Below are 20,053 nucleotides of genomic sequence, written 5' to 3' on the forward strand. Positions count from 1 at the left end.
TAGGAGTGGAGTCGCGGGGTGCGGGTGTCGGAGAGTCTGTTCCTGTGCTGTGTTTCTCTCGGGTGCTAAACCAGATTTACTCTCCCCGCTGCCACGTTCTCCGATTACCGCCGGTTCTGTAGAGTCAAGATCGAAAACATTGCGACCGCCTCCGAGAAGAGCTTAGATTCTTTTTATTAATTAGTTGAATAATTGATGTGAGTGGATATTTCACGGGGCTGATGAATTGCTCTCTGAACTTGGACTGCTTTACTCCATAAATAAACGCGTTTGTGCAACAACATAATATCATCAGCATGTCTCCGGTGTGTTGAAAAATGTGTTCAGAATCATTTTAATTATTTGTGTAGCCCCGCCTGGCCAGCCTCAGGGTCGCTCAGCTCGCCGTCGTCTGGGGAAACAGCCCTCAGCCCCGCCAAACTAGATGATTGGTTTGTGTGGATGCTGTGTGATGTACCCGACCCCGCCCAAATAACAGACAATACACCAGATACGATTGAATGAATTACAGTTTTACAGATATTACTGGAACTATATAATTAATGGAGAATAAAATATAAAAGGAAAATAAAAGGCGCCACACCTATCAAAGTTCTATCGCTTAGTGTAAAAACAGTTGGAGCTCAGGACCCTCCTCCTTCACCCTGCGTCTCCCCTCGGACCACCTCGACCTGCCGCCTGGGACCAACAACGATGGTCGACTAGACGCTCCACACGCGTCCGTCTCCGTCTCCTCTCCTCGCCGAGCACCCTGGACCTCGGACTCCTGCGCGGGGTCTGACTCTGTTAGCGGACTCACAGCACCTTGTCCATCCTCTGCCTCTCTCTCCCGCCTTCTCCCAAAAACCCACATCACGGTAACAAACAGACACACAGAAAGAATAACATCTATCCTAATTGGTTTGTTCACCCTCTTATCTGTACGTAATCCAATCAAACTGCTAGCGGGAGGACTTTCTCAGCAGTTAACATAACAAAGAAGCCATTTCAATTATAACATAACAAAAAAGAAACGCCTTACACTCTTCTCCACCAAATAAAATTCATGTCCTCATGACATTAACAGAGTTCACCATTTCTCCTTATAAAACCCAACCCAGGTGCATAAAGCAGTGACATAACTTCCCAGGGTTGTACAGATCACACCATTTTCTCCCGGCGCTGTATAAGTCAACCTCTCCAGGGGGTGCCTACTCCCTTGAGACCTCTGTACCTCCTCAGCTGACTCTTCCGGCTCAGACTCCACAGGTGACACCCTGGCCTACCTGTTGGACCCTCACCCTCACTGGGACCCCTCAGCACCTGTGAGCCCTCTGCCTCGGGCTCTGGTTCCAGCCTCTCTTTCCCCAATGCCGGCTGTATTTCAGGTGGCTCCTCAGCACCCTCCCTCCTCTCCCCTAACTCAGTGGGGGAAGGGCCAGGTGCCTCTTTTCCCGGCACCGGGGAATCAGTGAACGGAAAGAGGTGCCACACGTCCGAATCATCGTCTTCCGATGACGTATCCCTTTTCGGAGTGGGGACCAGCCCCGTCCCTTTCGCAGCGGGCTCTTCCCTCGCCCTGCGCCCTTGCAGAGTCCTCATACGAGGCGTAAACTCCCATTCGGGCTCTGGGTCTACCTTCACCTCTCGACCCAGAGGCAACAAGTGGTTCCGATGGAGTACATTGACAGGTCCCCTCCCATCATCGGGTCTCACCCGGTAAACAGGTAGATTCGGCATCTGGCTCTCTACCACATAAGGGGTGGCCACCCAGTGATCCGCCAGCTTGTGCTTACCAGGTAGTCCTAAATCCCAGATAAAGACCCGGTCTCCCGGCAATAGTTGGGAGAATTTTACTTTCTGATCATACTTCTTCTTATTCCTCTAATTCTGCTTGGTGGCCGCCGTCTCAGCCAACTCGTACACCCTTTTCAACTCTCTCCTTATATCGGACACATACTTCAGATATGGCTTCAAAGGTAATTCACCCGCTTCAGTCCCAAAACACAGGTCAATGGGCAACTTCGCTTCCCGCCCGAACATCAGATAATAAGGTGAGTACCCTGTAGGGTCATTGCAAGTACAATTGTAACAGTGAACCAAATGGCCGATGTGTTGACTCCACTTACTCTTCTGACCGATCGCCACAGTGCCGAGCATGTCCAGCAGGGTCCGGTTAAACCTCTCGGGCTGAGGATCACCTTGCGGGTGATAGGGTGTGGTCCTGGATTTCTCAAACCCAAGCATACCCAGTAATTCATGGATAAGTCTGCTCTCGAAGTCCCATGACTGATCACTATGGATCTACCGGGGGAGGCCATAATGAACAAAGTACTTCTCCCATAACAGTCTTCTGTGTCTGCAGGACTGGCTGGCGGAGTTTGATGCAATGTGAGAAAAATGACCGGACATACCAGTTGAATTTCCTGTTGATAGAACAGATGGCTGGGAACCAGGGGCTTTTGGCGGGGAGTTGGAGGAGAGACTGTGAGGAGAAACGGAATTCCGAGCCGGCACTATGGTCATGTACTGATGAATTAATCCAGAAAAGATTGGAAGACTTACAAGTTGGGGAAGATCAAGGAAGTGGTCTGACTAAGACGAACAGAAAACCGAGAGCCCAGAGAGGGGAGTTTGACTACACTCCAGAGGAGATGAAGCGAAGGAGGACAGACCTTGGAAAAGATACTATCGACAGTTTAAATGAAGTGGAAAAACTGAAAGTTGACCTGAAAGAAGTCATCAGGAAGAAAAACAACGGAGGCTGAACATCCTTTACCTGCTGCTTTTCAGGTCAGGGTGGAAGAAGCTGGTGGGGTGCGAGAGGTCCCGGGTTCAAATCCCCGACGACCCCCCAAATGTAGCCCCCTTGGCCAGCCGCAGGGTCGCTCAGCTCGCGGTCGTCTAGGGAAACAGCCCTCGGCCCTGCCAAACTGGATAATTAGTTTGTGTGGATGCGGTGTGACGTACCCCACCCCACCCAAATGACAGACAGTACACCAGATACGATTAAATGAATTACAGTTTTACAAATATTACTGGAACTATATAATTAATGGAGAATAAAATATAAAAGGAAAATAAAAGGCGCCACACCTATCAAGGTTCTATCTCTTCGTGCACAAACAGTTGGAGCTCAGGACCATCCTTCTTCACCCTGCGTCTTCCCTCGGACCACCTCGACCTGCCGCCTGGGACCAACAATAATGGTCGACCAGACGCGCCACACGAGTCCGTCTCCGTCTCCTCTCCTCACTGAACACCCTGGACCTCGGACTGTGCGCGGGGTCCGACCCTGTTAGCGGACACACAGCACCTTGTCCATCCTCTGTCTCTCTCTCTCCCGCCTTCTCCCAAAAACCCACGCATCACAATAACTTACAGACACACAGAAAGAATAACATCTATCCCAATTGGTTTGTTCACCCTCTTATCTGTAACATAATCCAAACAAACTGCCAGCGGGAGGACTTTCTCAGCAGTTAACATAATAAACAAGCCATTTCAATTATAACATAACAAAGAAGAAACGCCTTACACTTGGATCCAGTCCGGCGATGGTGTTATAAAGGAATTTGGCAACACTCACCGACCACAGGATGATGAAGCTTCCGGAGATGGTGAGAAGTAAGATCACAGACCTCCTCCTGCTCTCCATCTCCGGGTCTCTGCTGTTCTCCGCCTTGGTCTGACCCCTCAGCCCCTTACGGACGCGACTGGTCACTAAAATGTGTCTGACTGTCAGAGCGTTGAACAGTATTAACACGAACAGGAGTAATGGCGTGAGGACGGTAGAAAGCCGGTCATATCCCACCCACCCGGGATCTGTATAGTAGCCCGGTATTTCAATACAGTCCCAGGGTATATTGTCAACCACTCTCACAGGACGATATATAAAGACGAAGGGCACATTGTTAAAACAGAGCAGAACGCCGGTTGTTGTCAGAACCACAGCTGCAGTTTTCCCGGTGCAATGTTTTATTTTCCGCTTCTGGCAACAAATGATGACAAACCGATCAAAAGTAAAAGTGACGGTGAACCAGACAGAAATTTCTGTGGCTGCCTCTCCCAGGGCAGAGATCACACTGCACACGGGGGTGATGTCCAGGAAAGTCCCGGGGAGGTAATAATAACTGAACGGCCACAATATCACCGCAAACACGATGGTCAGTAGATCCGCCGCTGCCGTAGCTGTCAGCAAAACAGAAAATCTGAAGCAGCACTTCAACACTACGCATGCTGCCAGTTTCAATGCCAAATACCCTGCAAAATCAGATCAACACTAACAAAAAATCGCAAATATAATAACAGCATAAAGCACTCCATTTCTACCAGCTATAAGTCAACATCTGCGCAAGAGAGCACAACAGCTGCATCATTGCATGTGTCATGGGATCTTGCCAAAGCTAAGAAGCCATTCGCTGATGCTGAGTTGATTAAAACGTGTGCAATTGATACAGTTGGCGAAGTTTTAAGTCATGATGAGAAAACGGTTGTGGAGCTATTAAAGACGGTGCCATTGTCGGCTAACATGGCAACAAGAAGAGTAGAGGTTTTAGCGGAGAAGTGTACATGTGTGAGTCATTGTTTCCTTCAAAGAACTCTATCAAGAACCAGGACAGAAACAGACTCTCCAATGCACATCTCGGCCAGTGCCTCAGGATTGCCACAACAGAATACAGGCCGACATCAGAAGGATTGCCTCATCCCGTCACTGTCACTTCTCTCACTGATTGGTGAGTCAATCAATTTATTTTTTCCATTTGTCAATCTTATTGCAGTATAATAATATTACAACAACAATAATACTGATAATTTCATTTATAGCTACACTTCATACTTCAAATGCTACATAGCTTAATTTAAAAGAAGAAATAGATTAAATGAGAGAAGAGAAACAGTGGAAAAGGCAGTACTACCAAAACTCCGTGTGGAAGATGTGTTCTTTGTGTGGAAGAGAAGTGGTGAAGACTACCATGTTTACTCTGTGTGTGTGTGTGTGTGTGTGTGTGTGTGTGTGTGTGTGTGTGTGTGTGTGTATTTTAACTCCCAGATGAGGTCTCATGTTATGGTCTGGTCCGTGAAGTCCGCATTCCTGTTCACGGTCCGGTCTGTGGACTCGGGACTCCGGGTCTTCCAGCTGTCCCTTGTTTTGATTGAATTATTCATAGGCACCTGATTCTCAACTTGGGTCTTGGAAAATAAGTAGCCTTGGGATTGAGTGTGGGCTGCTGATTTGTCTTGTCAAGATCCCCTGGGAGCAACCTGCCGATGGAAGGCTGGAGCGGCCACTTGCCATCTTTAGGCCACGATTGGGGAACCATCCCCTCATTGAGCCTTGCTGGCAGTAGTCGGTGCTGTCTTTGCGGTATGGATTCGGCCGTTTCCTGAGCCAGCCGAGTGGTCGTCAGTCACTCCGAGCTAGACAGAAATCCGGCTGTTTCCATAGCCAGCCGAGTTTGCTGGCCATAACTGCTACTCGGAGCAACCCCCATGCAGAGATTGAACTGTCTGTCATTCTTTGGTGTTTGTCTCTTCTTGTCCTGGCCTCCGTGGGGTAAGTCAGGACGTTCTGCCGTTGCCCTGATGGGGGGACCTGTCTTGTTTTGTCTTTGCCTCTGTTGGGTGAGTCCAGCAGTTCTGCTGTTACCCAACGGATGGTCCTGTTCCACCTTGGTGTGGAGAGGTTGATTCCCGGCATGTCTAAGTATAATCCCGGTTCTATGTCCATGTACTGTCTTCTCTCATGTTGGTGTCGTGTTAAAGATAAGTCCCGGCTTTTCGAAGGATAACTCCCGGCTCTATGTTGATGTACATTTCCCAGTCTGTCTCCAAGTTCCAGCCTCCGAGATATCAGCTTCCACATTCCAAGTCCCAAGAACCCAGCCTGCAGCCTCGGAAGCCTAGACCCCAGTCTGCAGCCTCGAGACCTAAGACCCCGGCCTGCAGCCTCCGGAGCCCAGGCCCCAGCCTGCAGCCTCCGGAGCCCAGACCCCAGCCTGCAGCCTCGGGAGCCTAGACCCCGGCCTGTCTCCAAGTTCAAGAGCTAAGACCCCAGGCCCAAGCGTCAAGAGCCAAGACCCCAGCCACGTCCTGTCTGGTAGCCATGTCATGTCCTTGCCTGGTTCTGGGGTCCGAGCCCAAGGCAAGACTCAGGTTCTGGGTCCTTGTCCAGTCTCTGGCTCGGAGTCCATGCCTTGTCTCCTAGTCCATAGTTTCTAGTCGTGGTCCCGCTCTCCCTAGCCCAGGCTCCTAGTTCATAGTTCCTTGTCCGGTTTCCCTGTTTCTTGTCCAGGTCTTAGCCCAGGTCCTGCATCCTTGTCCTGTTCCTAGTACTTCAGTGTCTGTGTCTTGCATTTGGGTCCGCTACCAGCGTCCCCTTTGTGGCATCTCAATGTGACAGCTGACAGCTGCGAGAGCTAGAGTTATAACTAAATGGTTGGTTTTGGACTTATTTTGTTTCAAGAGTGCATTTTTTTCTTGTGTGACCCATAACACAGGCTTTCAGAATCCCAGGGCTATATTATTACTACTACTACTACTAATAATAATAACAATTAATGATTAATGTTAATAGCAGCAACAGCAACATCTGCTCATAAAACAACTTACTGGCGCAATGAAAAAAAAATCCCTGGACGTTGCGGCCCTCGGCTTGGCATGTTTGACATAATTTGGCCCTTGTGGAAAACTAATTGGGGAATCCTGACTTAGATCACATGAACCTATCCCTCTCCGACGCGTGTTATTCTCCCAGCTGGTCTGCATAGATTTATTTGTTACTTCCTCCACGTGGATATTAAAGTTTTCCATTTAGTCCCTGTATTACATTTCCAAATTGCCTCTTCTGCTTTTATACATTTAATTACATCCTAAGTTCCCTGTATTGGGCAAATTTCATTTCTCAATTTTTTAATTTCAGCATGGCGACAGGCATCTGAACCGTTCCTCAGCTTTGGGGTTATCCCAACATAACCGATACAAAAGGGTTCCAACACCCGGCTTATCCAATGTTTGTCCCAATCTTAAAGTGCCAACTCCTTAACTTATCTCTATGTACTAGCCCAGTGTCTTTGCTCTCCACACACACACTTCAGGGTCGTGACCTTTGTGTGGGGGACTTCCCGTCTTAACAACCGGTCTGAGTTGAGATGGACACTGTAATTAACCTTATTTTTGGGGACTCGAACCCCATTATTGGAGGACTCTCACCTCCTTTTCCGAAAACTTGCAGCTCTGAGAACTCTAACCTCCGAACTCTGGGGGACTCGAACCTCCCTGAGACGAATCCGTCAGCGTACTAGTGCGTAAGGTATCCCAGGGATTCCGTCACTACAGAGCTCCAGCGGACGAGGGGTCGACTGAGTGATAGGTTAATGAGAGAGATCAAGTTAAATCTTACCTTGTGGGCCCATCCGTCTCACGTCACCATCACACAACTGATCACTTATTCATTCTGCCTAGGAGCTCCGTTTAAGTTATAATCCCATCCTCGTCACCACGTCATGTCGGTTTGTTTTCTTGAGATTCTTACACAGTTGATACAAATGCAATACGCCAACTTCTGTGGATAGCCACGATTCTTTATTTAAGCAAGTACAAGCTTTTTGGAGGATCGCTTAACAAACTTCGCAGTACTTGCAGAGCCCTGTCAAGCGATGCTCTCTGAACAGGGGAACAGTCCTCCCTTTTTATAGGGTTTTACACCACAGTCAGTCACGTATACAAGATACAGTTTTTAGCTACTCCCACAGTCACGTGCCTGGCAACACTAATAGTACGAGACTAAGATACTTCAGCACCTAAAGCAGAAGCAAAGGTCATCCACCCAAGTACTATGTGTGTGATTAGTATCAAAATTCTTGCATGTCATCAGCACAAATTAACCCTTTAAAATCTCAATAGTACTTGACAAAGACCACGTAATCACCTGAGAGCATCTAATTTCCAGCAAGTTAACAGGACAACTTATCCTTTAACATCTCATCTGTTGGGTGGAAGAGTGAGGGAGTCCTTTCCCACAGTCTGACAGGTGAACGGCTTATCTGCAGTGTGAACTTGCTGGTGTCTCTGTAGGTCAGATGACCGAGCGAATCCCTTCCAAGTCTCAACAGATGAACTGCTTCTCCCCAGTGTGAACTGACTGGTGTGCCAAGAGGGAGGATGACTGAGTGAATCCCTTTCCACAGTCTGAGCAGGTGAACGGCTTCTCCCCAGTGTGAACTCGCTGGTGACTCTGTAGGTGGGATGATTGAGTGAAACCCTTCCCACAATCTGAGCAGGTGAACGGCCTCTCTCCAGTGTGAACTCGCTGATGTACCTTCAGTTTAGATGATGATGTGAATCCCTTCCCACAGTCTAGGCATGTGAATGGCCTCTCTCCAGTGTGAACTCGCTGGTGTCTCTGTAGGTTGGATGACCGAGTGAATCCCTTCCCACAGACTGAGCAAGTGAATGGCTTCTCTCCAGTATGAACTCGCTGGTGTCTCTGCAGGTTGGATGACCGAGTGAATGTCTCCGCACAGTTTGAGCAGGTGAATGGCCTCTCCCCAGTGTGAACTCGCTGGTGCACCATTAGGGTGGATAACTGAGTAAATCCCTTCCCACACACTGAGCAGGTGAACGGCCTCTCCCCAGTGTGAACTGACTGGTGTGCCAGTAGGGTGGATGACTGAGTGAATCCCTTCCCGCAGTCTAAGCAGGTGAATGGCCTCTCTCCAGTGTGAATTCGCTGGTGCAGCATTAGGGTGGATGACTGAGTGAATCCCTTCCCACACAATAAGCACGTGAATGGCCGCTCCCCAGTGTGAACTCGCTGATGTACCTTCAGTTTAGCTGACCGAGTGAATCGCTTCCCACACAATGAGCAGGTGAATGGCCGCTCCCCAGTGTGAACTCGCTGGTGAGCCATTATGTCAGATGACCGAGTGAATCCTTCCCCACAAATTCAGCAGATGACCAGCCTCTGCCCAGTGTGAACTGACTGGTGTGTCCACAGGTGGGAAGACCGACTGAATCGCTTCTCACACACAGAACAGATGAACAGCCTTGCCCAGTGTGAACTTGCTGATGTACCTTCAGTTCAAATGATCGAGTCAATCCAACCCACTGTCTGAGCAGATGAATGGGATCTCCCACTGTTACAGTGAAGTTCAACCCAAGTTGGAGAGAGAAATCATCTTCTAACTGGGCACTGTGCTGGTATCTGGGATGACCAACAAACTTTCTGATGCTTTTTCTGTCTATATAAGAATGGGGCATTTCTGCTGTCTCCAATCTGTGACCTGGCTCAGTTTGACTCTCTCCATTGGTATTATTCCCTGTTCCCACTGAGCTGCATGGGCGCCTGGGCCCACAGTAACTGAAACACTCTCACACAAATAGCCTTTCTTGACGTGCAGCTGGGATTTTCTTTTATGTACTGTTAATTTAAAGTGCCACAGTTTTAACGCCATGTAAATATCTCCTACTGAGATGTATGGTTGGTCTGCACAGCTGCTAAATGGAATTACAGTGAATATCAGCACAAACATGAGGAATTCTCCTGACGAAGGGTCTCGGCCCGAAACGTTGACTGTACCTCTTCCTAGAGATGCTGCCTGGCCTGCTGTTTTCACCAGCAACTTTGAGAGTGAATATCAGTATTATTTAAGATTCTTCTCACAGTCATAGAAAAGAACAACACAGAAACATGTCTGGCCCATCTAGCTGGTGCCGAGCTATTCAAACTTTCTACTCCCATACCCCTACCATCCAGGTACCGATACGAAGCTCTTAAATGTTGAAATTGAGCTTCCAGGCACCACTTGTGCTGGCTGCTCATTCCACACCCGGATGACCATCTGTGTGAAGAAGTTTCCCCTCATGTTCCCCCTAACGTTACACCTTTCACCCTTAACTCATGTAGTCTCACCCAATATCAGTGGTAAAAGCCAGCTTTAATTTACCCTGTCTATACCCCTCATAACTGTGGTATACCTCCATCGAATCTCCCCTTAATCTTCTACATTCCAAGGAATAAAGCCATGACCTGTTCAATGTTTCCTTATAACCCAAGTCCTCCAGACCTGGCAACATCCTTGTGAATTTTTTCTGAATTTTTTCAACCTCTTTTGCATCTTTCCTGCAGGTTGGTGACCAAAACTGCAACAATACTCCAAATTAGGCCTCACCAATGTCTTGTACAACGTGAACAAAACAGCCATCTCCTGTACTCAGTACTTTGGTTTATGAAGGCCAACATGCCAATATCTTTCTTTCCGTCCCTATCTAACTGTGACACCACTTTCAGTGAATTATCGACCTGTATTCCCAGATCCCTTCCTTCTACAGCTCTCCTCAGTGCCCTACCAGTCACTGTGTAAGATCAAGGTCCTACCAAAATGCAACACCTCGCAATTGTCTGCATTAAATTCCGTTCTCCATTTCTCAAACCATTTTTCCAGCTGGTCCAGATCGCACTGCAAGCCATGATAGTCTTCCTCACTGTCCACAACACCACCAATCTTGGTGTCAGCCACAAATTTGCTGATCCAGTTAACCACACTATCATCCAGATTACTGATATAGATGACAAACAACAACAGATCCAGCACTGATCCCTGTGGCACACCACGAGTCACAGGCCTCCAGTCAGAGAGGCAACCCTCTGCTACCACACTCTGGCATTTCTCAAAGACAGTGTCTCATCCAATTTACTATCTCATCTTGAATGCTGAGTGACTGAACCTTCTTGACCAACCTCCCATATGAGACTTTGTCAAATGCTTTGCTAAAGTCCATGTAGACAACATCCACTGCCTTGCCTTCATCCACTTTCCTGATAACTTCCTCGAGAAACTCCATAAGACTGGGTAGACGTGACCTACCGTGCACAAAGCCATGCTGCCTATCCTTAATCAGTCCACATCTATCCAAATACTTACATATCTGGTTCCTGCACATATGTTCCAATAACTTTCCCACTACTGATGTCAGGCTCACCAGTGTGTAACTTCCTAGTTTATTTTTAGAGCATTTCTTGAACAGCGGAACAAAATTGGTTGCCCTCCAATCCACCAGTACCTCTCCTGTCACTAAGGATGATTTAAATATCTGTGAATGGGCCCCGACAATTTCTGCACTTGTCTTCCAGTAGGTCCCAGGGAACAAATTCACAGGCCCTGAGAATCCATGCTAATTTGCCTTCAGACAGCAAACATCTCCACCTCTGTAATCTGTACAGGGTCCACAAAGGGTCCTGCTTTGCCTCACTTCTAATGACTGTGTCCCTCTCTGGAGTAAATACAGTAAAATCTCCCCCATATATTTTGTGTCCTCGTATGGATTACCATTCTGATCTTCCAGAGGATCAATTTTTCCCCTGCAATCTTTTTGCTGTTAACATATCTGCAGAATCCCTGAGGATTCTCCTTCACCTTGTCTGCTGGGGCAACCTCATGCCTTCTTTTACTTCTTTCATAAGTGTTCACCTGAATTTCCTGTACTTCTTAAGTACCCCATTTGTTCCTATCTGCCTGTACCTGGTATGCACCTCCTTTTTATTGATCTAGTGGAGGGGTTGTGAAGACAGATGTTGTTCAGCCCTCAGACAAAGTCAGGAATGAAAAAGTTGAGCATGGTGCAGTGAATATGCTGAGCCCTGTATATTTCAATACAAGGAGCAGCGTAGGAAAGGCGGATGTGTTCAGGGCATGGAACAAATCCTAGAATTATGACACTCGGATCTGGCAGCTGTGGACTGGGACAGGTTGCTTTATGGCAAAGGTGTGCTTGGTAAATTGAGGCCTTTAAAGCAAAATTTTGAGAGTACAAAGCGGGTATGTGTTTGTCAGAATAAAAGGTAAACATAGAAACTGCAGGGAACCTTGGATTTCAAGAGATATTGAGACCCTGGTGAAGCACAAAATGGAGTTGCAGAACAGGGATAGGCAGGTAGCTTCTTATGGAGTGTAAGATATGCAAGAGAACACATGAGAAATAAATCAAGATGGCTAAAAGAAGGCATGAGGTTGCCCTCACAGCGGAGATGAAGCATTATCCTAATGGACAGATTAAGAGCAAAAGGATTGCAAGGGGCAAAGTTGGTCCTCTGGAAGACCAGAATTGCAATTCATGTGTGGAAACAAAGCAGATGGGGAAGATCTTAATTTTTTTTTCATCTCTATTTACTCAAGAGATGGACAGAGTCCATGGAAGTGTTAGAAAGCGGCATTAAAATCATGGACCCTGTGCAGATTAAAGAAGAGGAGATGTTTGCTATCCTGAGGCAGATTAGGGTAGATAAATCTCCAGGACATGACAGGGTGCTCCCTCAGATGCTACGGGAGGTAAGTGCAGAAGTTGTTGGGTTCCTAGCAGAGATAAATAAGTCATCCTTAGTGACAAGGGGAGGTACCAGAGGATTGAAAAGAACAGTCGATGTTGTTCCGCTGTTTAACGTAGAACATAGAAACCTACAGCACATTACAGGCCCTTCGGCCCACAGTGTTGTGCCGATCATGATACCTCCTCCAGAAACTGCTGAGAATTTCCCCTAGCACATAGCCCTCTAATTTTCTAAGCTCCACGTACCTATCTAAGAGGCTCTTAAGAGACCCTATTATATCCGCTTCCACCACCACTGCTGGCAGTGCGATCCACACACAAGCTACTCTGTCAAAAACTTACCCCTGACTTCCCCTTGGTACCTATTTTCAAGCACCTGTGTCCCCTCGTGTTAGTCATTTGAGCCCTGGGAAAAAACCTCTGGCTATCCACATGATCAATGCCCCTCATCTTATACACCTAAAATAGGCTCTAAACATAAACAAGGAAATCATACATTGCTTTGAAGATTTGTTGGAAGTATACACAATTATGAGGGTATAGATAGGGTAAATGCAAGCAGCTTTTTCCACTGAGGTTGGGTGGGACTATAAGCAAAGGTCATGGGTAAGTGCCTCCCACATTTAACGAAAATTTAATGGGAACCTGTGGAAAACCTCTTCACTGAAATGGTTGTGAGAGTGTGGAATGAGATGCCAGCACAAGTGGTTCATGCCAGCTCGATTTCACCATTTAAGAGAAGTTTGGATAGGTACCTGGATGGTAGAGGTATGGAGGGCTTTGGTCCTGGTGCAGGTCTTTGCATTTGTCAGCTTAAAAGGTTTTTCAGCATTTACTAGATGGGCCTAATGACATGTTTCTGTACTGAACTTCTTCCTGTTTCTATTGTAGAAAAGCTGGCCAAACTTCATTGGTAGGGAAAACTGTTGGGAATGACAAAGGAGCAGCAATGGCTGGAGTTTCTGGGAGCAATTCGGGAGCTGAGTGATCGATACATCCCAAAGTGGAAGCATTGGAAAGGCAGGAGGACACAACTGTGGCTGAAATGAGAAACCATAGCCAACATAAAAGCCAAAGAGAAGGCAAATCATAGCATAAAAACTATTGGAAAGCTTTCAGAAACCAACAGAAGACAACAAAAAAAAGAAAACGGATGAGCTCAGGCGTGGAATTATGATATTGTAGTCATTAATGAGTCTTGGTTGCACCCAGCAGCGTGAGGCACTTAGAGGAACAAGATATCCGGGGCCTCAATATCTCTGGAAAAGCAAGGTTCCCTGCACCAGTTACTTTTCAACTTCTATTTTGACAGGCACATACAAACTCTACACCCTCAAGAATTAACTTCTGAAGGCCTCCCACTTACCAAGTACTCCTTTGCAAGAAAACAGCCTGTCCCAATCCACTGTTGTTAGATCCTTCCTGATACCATCAACATTGACCTTTCTCCAATTTAGAATCTCAACCCATGGTCCGGATCTTTCCTTTTCCATATCTACTTGGAATCTCATGGCTTTGTGATCACTAGATGCAAAGTGTTCCCATACACTAATTTCCGTCACTAGCCCTGGATCATTTCCTAACAGCTTATTGCACATGACCATGTCAGGAATTCTATTAACTGAGGGCACATTTGACAAACTCTACCCCATCTAGTCCTTTCACAGTATGGGAGTCTCCCAGTCAATATATGGAAAGTTAACAAACTTTGTTTCTTGGCATAGTCTGTGATCTCTCTGTAAATGTGTTCCTCTCAATCTCTCAGACTGTTGGGTGCAACTAACTCCCAGTAATGGTAACAATATCACCATTCAATGCACTGAGCTCATCTGGCTTTCCTACGATGCTTCTTGCATTTGATAAACACAGCTCAGCATATTTGTCGCACCATGCGCAACCTTCTCATTGCTGACTTTGTCTGAAGTCTGAACAACATCTGACTGGTGTCAAGCAAACAACCTCTCCCTCATTGTCACAAAAACAAAGGAGCTGATTGTGGACGACAGGAGGACTGGAGACAGGGTAACTCTTCCTGACATCAATGGATCTGGGGTTGAGAGGGTGAACAGCTTTAAATTCCTCGGCATAAACATCACCGAGGATCTCACATGGCTGTGTTTTGAAAAGAGCACAGCAACACCTCTTTCATATCAGATGGTTGAAGAAGTCTGGGATTGGGCCCCAAATCCTAAGAACCTTCTAAAGGGATACAGTTGAGAGCATCCTGACTGGCTGCATCACTGCCTGGTATGGGAACTGTACTTCCCACAATCGCAGGACTCTGCAGAGAGTGGTGCGGACAGCCCAGCGCATCTGTAGATGTGAATTTTCCACTATTCAGGACATTTACAATGACAGGTGTGTAAAAAGGGCCTGAAGGATCACTGAAGACCCGAGTCACCCCAGCCACAAACTGTTCCAGCTTCTACCATCTGGGAAACGGTACCACAGCATGAAAGCCAGGATCAACAGGCTCTGGGACAGCTCCTTCCACCAGGTCATCAGACTGATTTATTCATGCTGATAAAATTGTATTTCTATATTATACTGACTGTCCTGTTTTAAATACTATTTACTATAAATTACTATAAATTGCACATTTAGATGGAGACAGAACATAAAGATTTCTACTCCACATGTATATGAAGGATGTAAGTAATAAAGTCAATTCAATTCAATGACTCCACTATCTGTTCTGGTATTCAGGCTCCCATCCGCCCTGCAACTTCAGTTTAACATCCGCTAGCACTAGCAAGCATGACCACTAGGATATTAGTCCCCTTCTAGTTCTGTTCCCCTAACTAACGAATCCCCTATCAGCCCTTTGACTTTCCTGTGCCAGCTAATTCCCTGCCAACAGTTTCTAACGTGGTCTACCTGTTGTTGTGGGAGTTGGCCACAAGAGTACTCAGTGATGGCTATTTAACCTCATTCCCCTTCCTGACCATCACCCAGTTTCCTGTGTCCTGCATCTTGGGTGTAACTCACCTCTCTTCATGTCATATCTATCACCCCCTCCGACTCCCGAATGATCCGGAATTCATCCATTTCCAGCTCCAACTCCCTAACGTGCAGGGTTACAGGGAGTCAGGTATGTGAGGGTATCAGGGACACTGTAGTTCTCCCCTCCTTCCCACCAATGTCCCCTCTAATTTGTAATGACCAGTGTGTGCAAAAATCTTGTGCTGTACAATTCTTGCCCAGTGACAACAACATGTATAAACTGTATTTTATATAGAGAGCTATTCATTTCAACAGCAAGCAAATCACTGGCGATAAGAACTTTGATCTCCTCTGGGTTCGATCACGTTCATCTGCACTCTCACACAACCTATGTAGCAGGCCTATAGCAGGTAATGAAGGATTTTCTAACCAGAGCTTTTGCACACCGCCTATATGTGATTTTCTTGCTAAATGATGCTTGAAAAAGTCAGATTTCCAAATATCACTCCACTTCCTCCCACTTGTAAATTCTCCAGCAACTTTTGCATTGTCACGATACACACAGGTAACACCAGTTTCTGTATTGTACATAAATATTTCCCATGAACCCTCTCCCAGGTGACTGACGGTGGTGAACTCATTGATGGCAATGCCAATGAATAAGAAGGGAAGGGCAGTCGTCTGTCTCATTGGAGTCTGGCAGATTTGTGATGTGAAAGCTACTTGTTGCCCAGGGCAAAGGTGTTTGATACCATTATGTACCCAGAGAGAATGGGTCAAAACATGTCCTCGCGGGTAGAAAAGTCCAGAACAAGAGGAGGTAAAACAAGCAACACACACAAAGCTGGAGGAACTCAGCAGGCCAGGCAGCATTTATGAAAAATAGTACTAATGATGAGTTCCTCCAGCATTTTCTGCGTTTTGCTTGGATTTCTGCAGATTTTCTCTTGTTTGTCATTGGAATTAGAACAAAGGTGATTTTCTCAACTGCTGATGTAAAAGATTTTGTTCCCTTTCCCCGAGTTCCCAATCCTTGCATTTAGATAGCTGGAGCTCAGCTCTGTCTGAGAGATCCATCAGTTCCCATTCCCTCATCAGCCGGAAGCTCCCCGGGGCTCGTGTACGGATGGTGGGGCTGAGAGAGAGGGAAGAGAGCAGGACTGTCCCGGGATTGTGGGCCACGGCGCCCGCAGGTCACAACAATTTTCCCTCAGTCGGTGTTGAAAATAATCGCCCCGAGATACTCGCTTACCTGCATCCGATCCTGCGTCCGATCCTGCAGCCATGATCCTGAGGGCTATTGTGTACTGCGCGCATGCGTGATATTGCAAATCTAATCAACCTTTACGCCTGCGCATTTGAGCGGTGCTTCAGCGCCGGCGACGTAAACAAGGTGCCGTTAATAGTTTCGGCAACCACCGGTTCCATGTCCATACCTCAGTTTTTTTTTGTGTATATAGAAACCTCAGCAGCTGTTTTAGCGCAGAAAGCGGCTCCCATAAACAATACACACAATATCAAACTGTATGTACAATCCTCTTACAAAGGCAGATATAAAACACAGCTGCAGTTGCTGGAAATACAGAGACGCACACACACAAAACGCAGGAGGAACTCTGCAGTTCAGACAGTAACTAAGCAGAGTATACAGTCTAGGCATGCTGAAGGGGCTCGGCCTAAACGTTGTCCAGATATTCCTCTCCACATTTGCTGCCTGATCTGCTGATTTCCTCCAGTGTTTTGCATTTTTTTCAATCAGTTTCCAAATGTTTCTGATCTTTCATCTGTAGGAACATCCTGTGGGCCTGATTCCTCTTCCTCCTCCTCCTCGTAAACTCTAGACCCCATATCTCTCTGGAGCTCCAAAGCCCTGACTCAGGCTGGCAACCCTTTGGTTTCTGGCTCTGCTCCATCGAAGATTCACTCACTAGTCTGCTGTTAGACTTTAGAGGTGCATTGCAACAACCCAGCTGTCTAAAGCACAGTCCTTTGAAATGAGTGAAAATGACACAAAACGTTCAAAAGAGCAGGGAAGAAGTTTAACCACCTTAGTCTGGAGCCCTGGGGAATGTCAAAACCACACTGAGCTCATCGTCGTATTCAAGCTAGAGAAAGTCATGCAGGAAATCCATACAGGTGATGATGAGAGATATTGGTCGTGGAATAGCTGGAGGCTTTTTTCCCCACGACTGAAATGGCTAACACAAGGGGGCATAGCGTTAAGGTGTTTGGAAGTATTTGCAAGAGAGTTGTCAAAGGTAATGCTTTTACATAAACAGTGGTGGGTGTATGCAATGCACGGCCAGTGGCGGTAGTGGAGGCGGATACGACTGAGTCTTTTAAGAGTTTAGATAGGTACATGGAGCTTAGGAAAATAGAGGGCTACCTGTGGGTAATTCTAGGCGGTTTCCAGAGCAGGTTACATGGTGTGGCACAACATTGTGGGCTGAACAGCCTGTAATGTGCTGCAGATTTCTATGATTCTATAAAATTCAAGGGAAATCTCTTCTCCCATGGAGTGGTGACTAGTTCCAACTCATCATCACAGGGAGAGAGAGAGAGAGGAACGTCAGAGATGGATTTTAAAATATGGAACAGAAACATGGGCAGGGACCAGATGGACTGAGTGGCCTCTCTAGTGTACAGTGTGAGTGTGGTAGAGAGAGTAAGTACTTGTGACACGGGATTTGACACAGAACTGATTTATCTTTCACAGATCCACGATGTTAATCACTGGTCTAGTTTAAAGCTTATAACAGCAGAACAGGCTCCTCCAATGCTCAGTGACCAGGGTTCAGTCCTGGGTGCGATGAACAGCCGCAAGAACTGCAGAATCTGGCAGCAACAGTCCCTCATGAACCTGATCGAGTCAGATAGGTTTTTACAGAGTAAGGGAATCAAGGGTTATGGGGAAAAGGCAAGTAGATGGAGCAACTTGCTGGATGATCTTGCATCCAGCATCATTTTTCAGTGGTCTGATATCCACGTCCACCTCTCTTTTACACTACATGTACCTGAAGGAAAATTTGGTATCCTCTTTAATATTACTGGCTAGCTCACCTATGTGTTCCATCTTTTCCTTCTTAATTATTTTAGTTGCATCCTGTTGGTTTTTAAAAGCTTCCCAATCTTGGAGGAGGAGAAGATGGCAGCAATCCAGTGAATGATATCTGTAATCTGTCAAGTAGGGTGCTGTGCACAATTCTGATTTGATGGAGACAGACGTGAGAGAACGGAGGAACATCTGGAGAAACTTCTGAGATGCCTTTTTTGCTGCCGCTGTTACTGTGTGGTGCTGAATCTCTGGAGGGGAAGGCCCGGAGTCCTCGGCTTTGCTTGCCGCTCGGCGGCCGGAATGGAGTCGAGGTGCTTGGCAGAGATGGTGCTGGATGCTTGGTGTCAAAGGGCTCGTTGGAGGCTCGAATTTTTCAGACGGACTCAGAGTCGGCTGGGGTCGGATGCTTCCAATGCATCAACAGTTGTCAGTGCCTGGAGGTTTATGACAGAGAGAGTTCCTCACTTCTGCCGCCTGCTATCAGGACTATTGGGAGTCGATGGGAACTTTGCATCTGTTTTTTTTTTACCATTCCCATGGTCTGTTCTTTATCAAATTATGGTATTGCTTTGCACTGCTGTAACTATATGTTATAATTATGTGGTCTTGTCAGTGTTAGTCTTTGGTTTGTCCTGTTTTTTTTTGTGGTATCACTCTGGAGGAGTGTATCATTTCTTAATGCATGGATGCAGTTCTAAATGACAATAAATGAGGACTGAGTGTCCTCATAATCTAATCTAATCCTCTAACTTCCTAGTAATTTTTGCTCTATGCCCTCTCTTTGGACTTTATGTTGCCTTTGATTTCTTTTATCAGCCACGGTTTTGTCACCTTTAGAATACTACTTCCTCTTTGTGATTTATATATCCTGTGCCTTTCCAACTCCTTCCAGAAATTCCAGCCATCGCTGCTCTGTTTTCATCCCTGCCCATGTTCTTTTCAAATTAAATTTTGACCAATTCTTCTCTCTTGCTCTCAAATTCTCTTTATTCCACATCTAACTTCAGACTCTCCTTCTCTAATGTCAGGGTGAATTGGATTATATTAAGATCACTTGCCCCTAAGGGATCTTTGATCTTAAGTGACCGCATTAATACCGGTTCATTACAACACCCAATCCAGAATAGGTGATCCCCAAGTGGGCTCAACCATGAGCTGCTCTAAAAAAAAAACTTCTTGTAAGCATTCTAGGAATTCCTCCTCGAGACCAACACCATCCTAATTTTCCTAATCGCCTGCATGACAATCCCCCATGACTATTGTAACATTGCCCTTTTGGCACGCACTTTCTATCTCCCATTGTAATTTGTGGACCACATACTCACTACTGTTTGGGGGTCTCTATACAATTCCCATCAGGGATTTTTTTTTACATTTGCTGTTCCTTAATTGTACCCACAGAGATTCTACACCTTCCAGCCCTTTGCCACCCCTTTCTAATGATTTTATTTAATATTTTACCAACAGAGCCACGCAACCCAACTACCGGCTTGTTATTTCGGGAAACATACAAGTATCTGGGAAACAAGAGGATCTGCAGATGCTAGAAATCTAGAGAACTACACACAAAGTGCTGGAGGAGCTCAGCATGTCAGGCAGCATCTATGGATGGGAATCAACATTTCGGGCCAAGACCCTTCTTTGGGACTCTTGACACCCACGTATCTGGAAAATCAACAAGCAAATACAATAGAAAGTAGTGCAAAATCGAGAAAACCTTTGACAAAATTTAGTTCAAGGCTGAAAAAA

General features: G+C 46.4%; 1 long non-coding RNA gene across 1 annotated transcript in view; it reads right to left on the reverse strand.

Annotated features, from left to right (window-relative positions):
* LOC140206853 (uncharacterized) overlaps window positions 1-16,550 on the reverse strand; it is a 28,284-nt gene extending 11,734 nt beyond the window's left edge. The window contains exon 1 of the long non-coding RNA XR_011888407.1: window positions 16,502-16,550. This is a non-coding gene — a long non-coding RNA (uncharacterized lncRNA). The remainder of the gene's footprint in view (window positions 1-16,501) is intronic.
* Window positions 16,551-20,053: the final 3,503 nt, after the last annotated feature.

This window comes from Mobula birostris, chromosome 13, assembly GCF_030028105.1.
Source record: "Mobula birostris isolate sMobBir1 chromosome 13, sMobBir1.hap1, whole genome shotgun sequence".
Lineage (NCBI taxonomy): Eukaryota > Metazoa > Chordata > Chondrichthyes > Myliobatiformes > Myliobatidae > Mobula > Mobula birostris.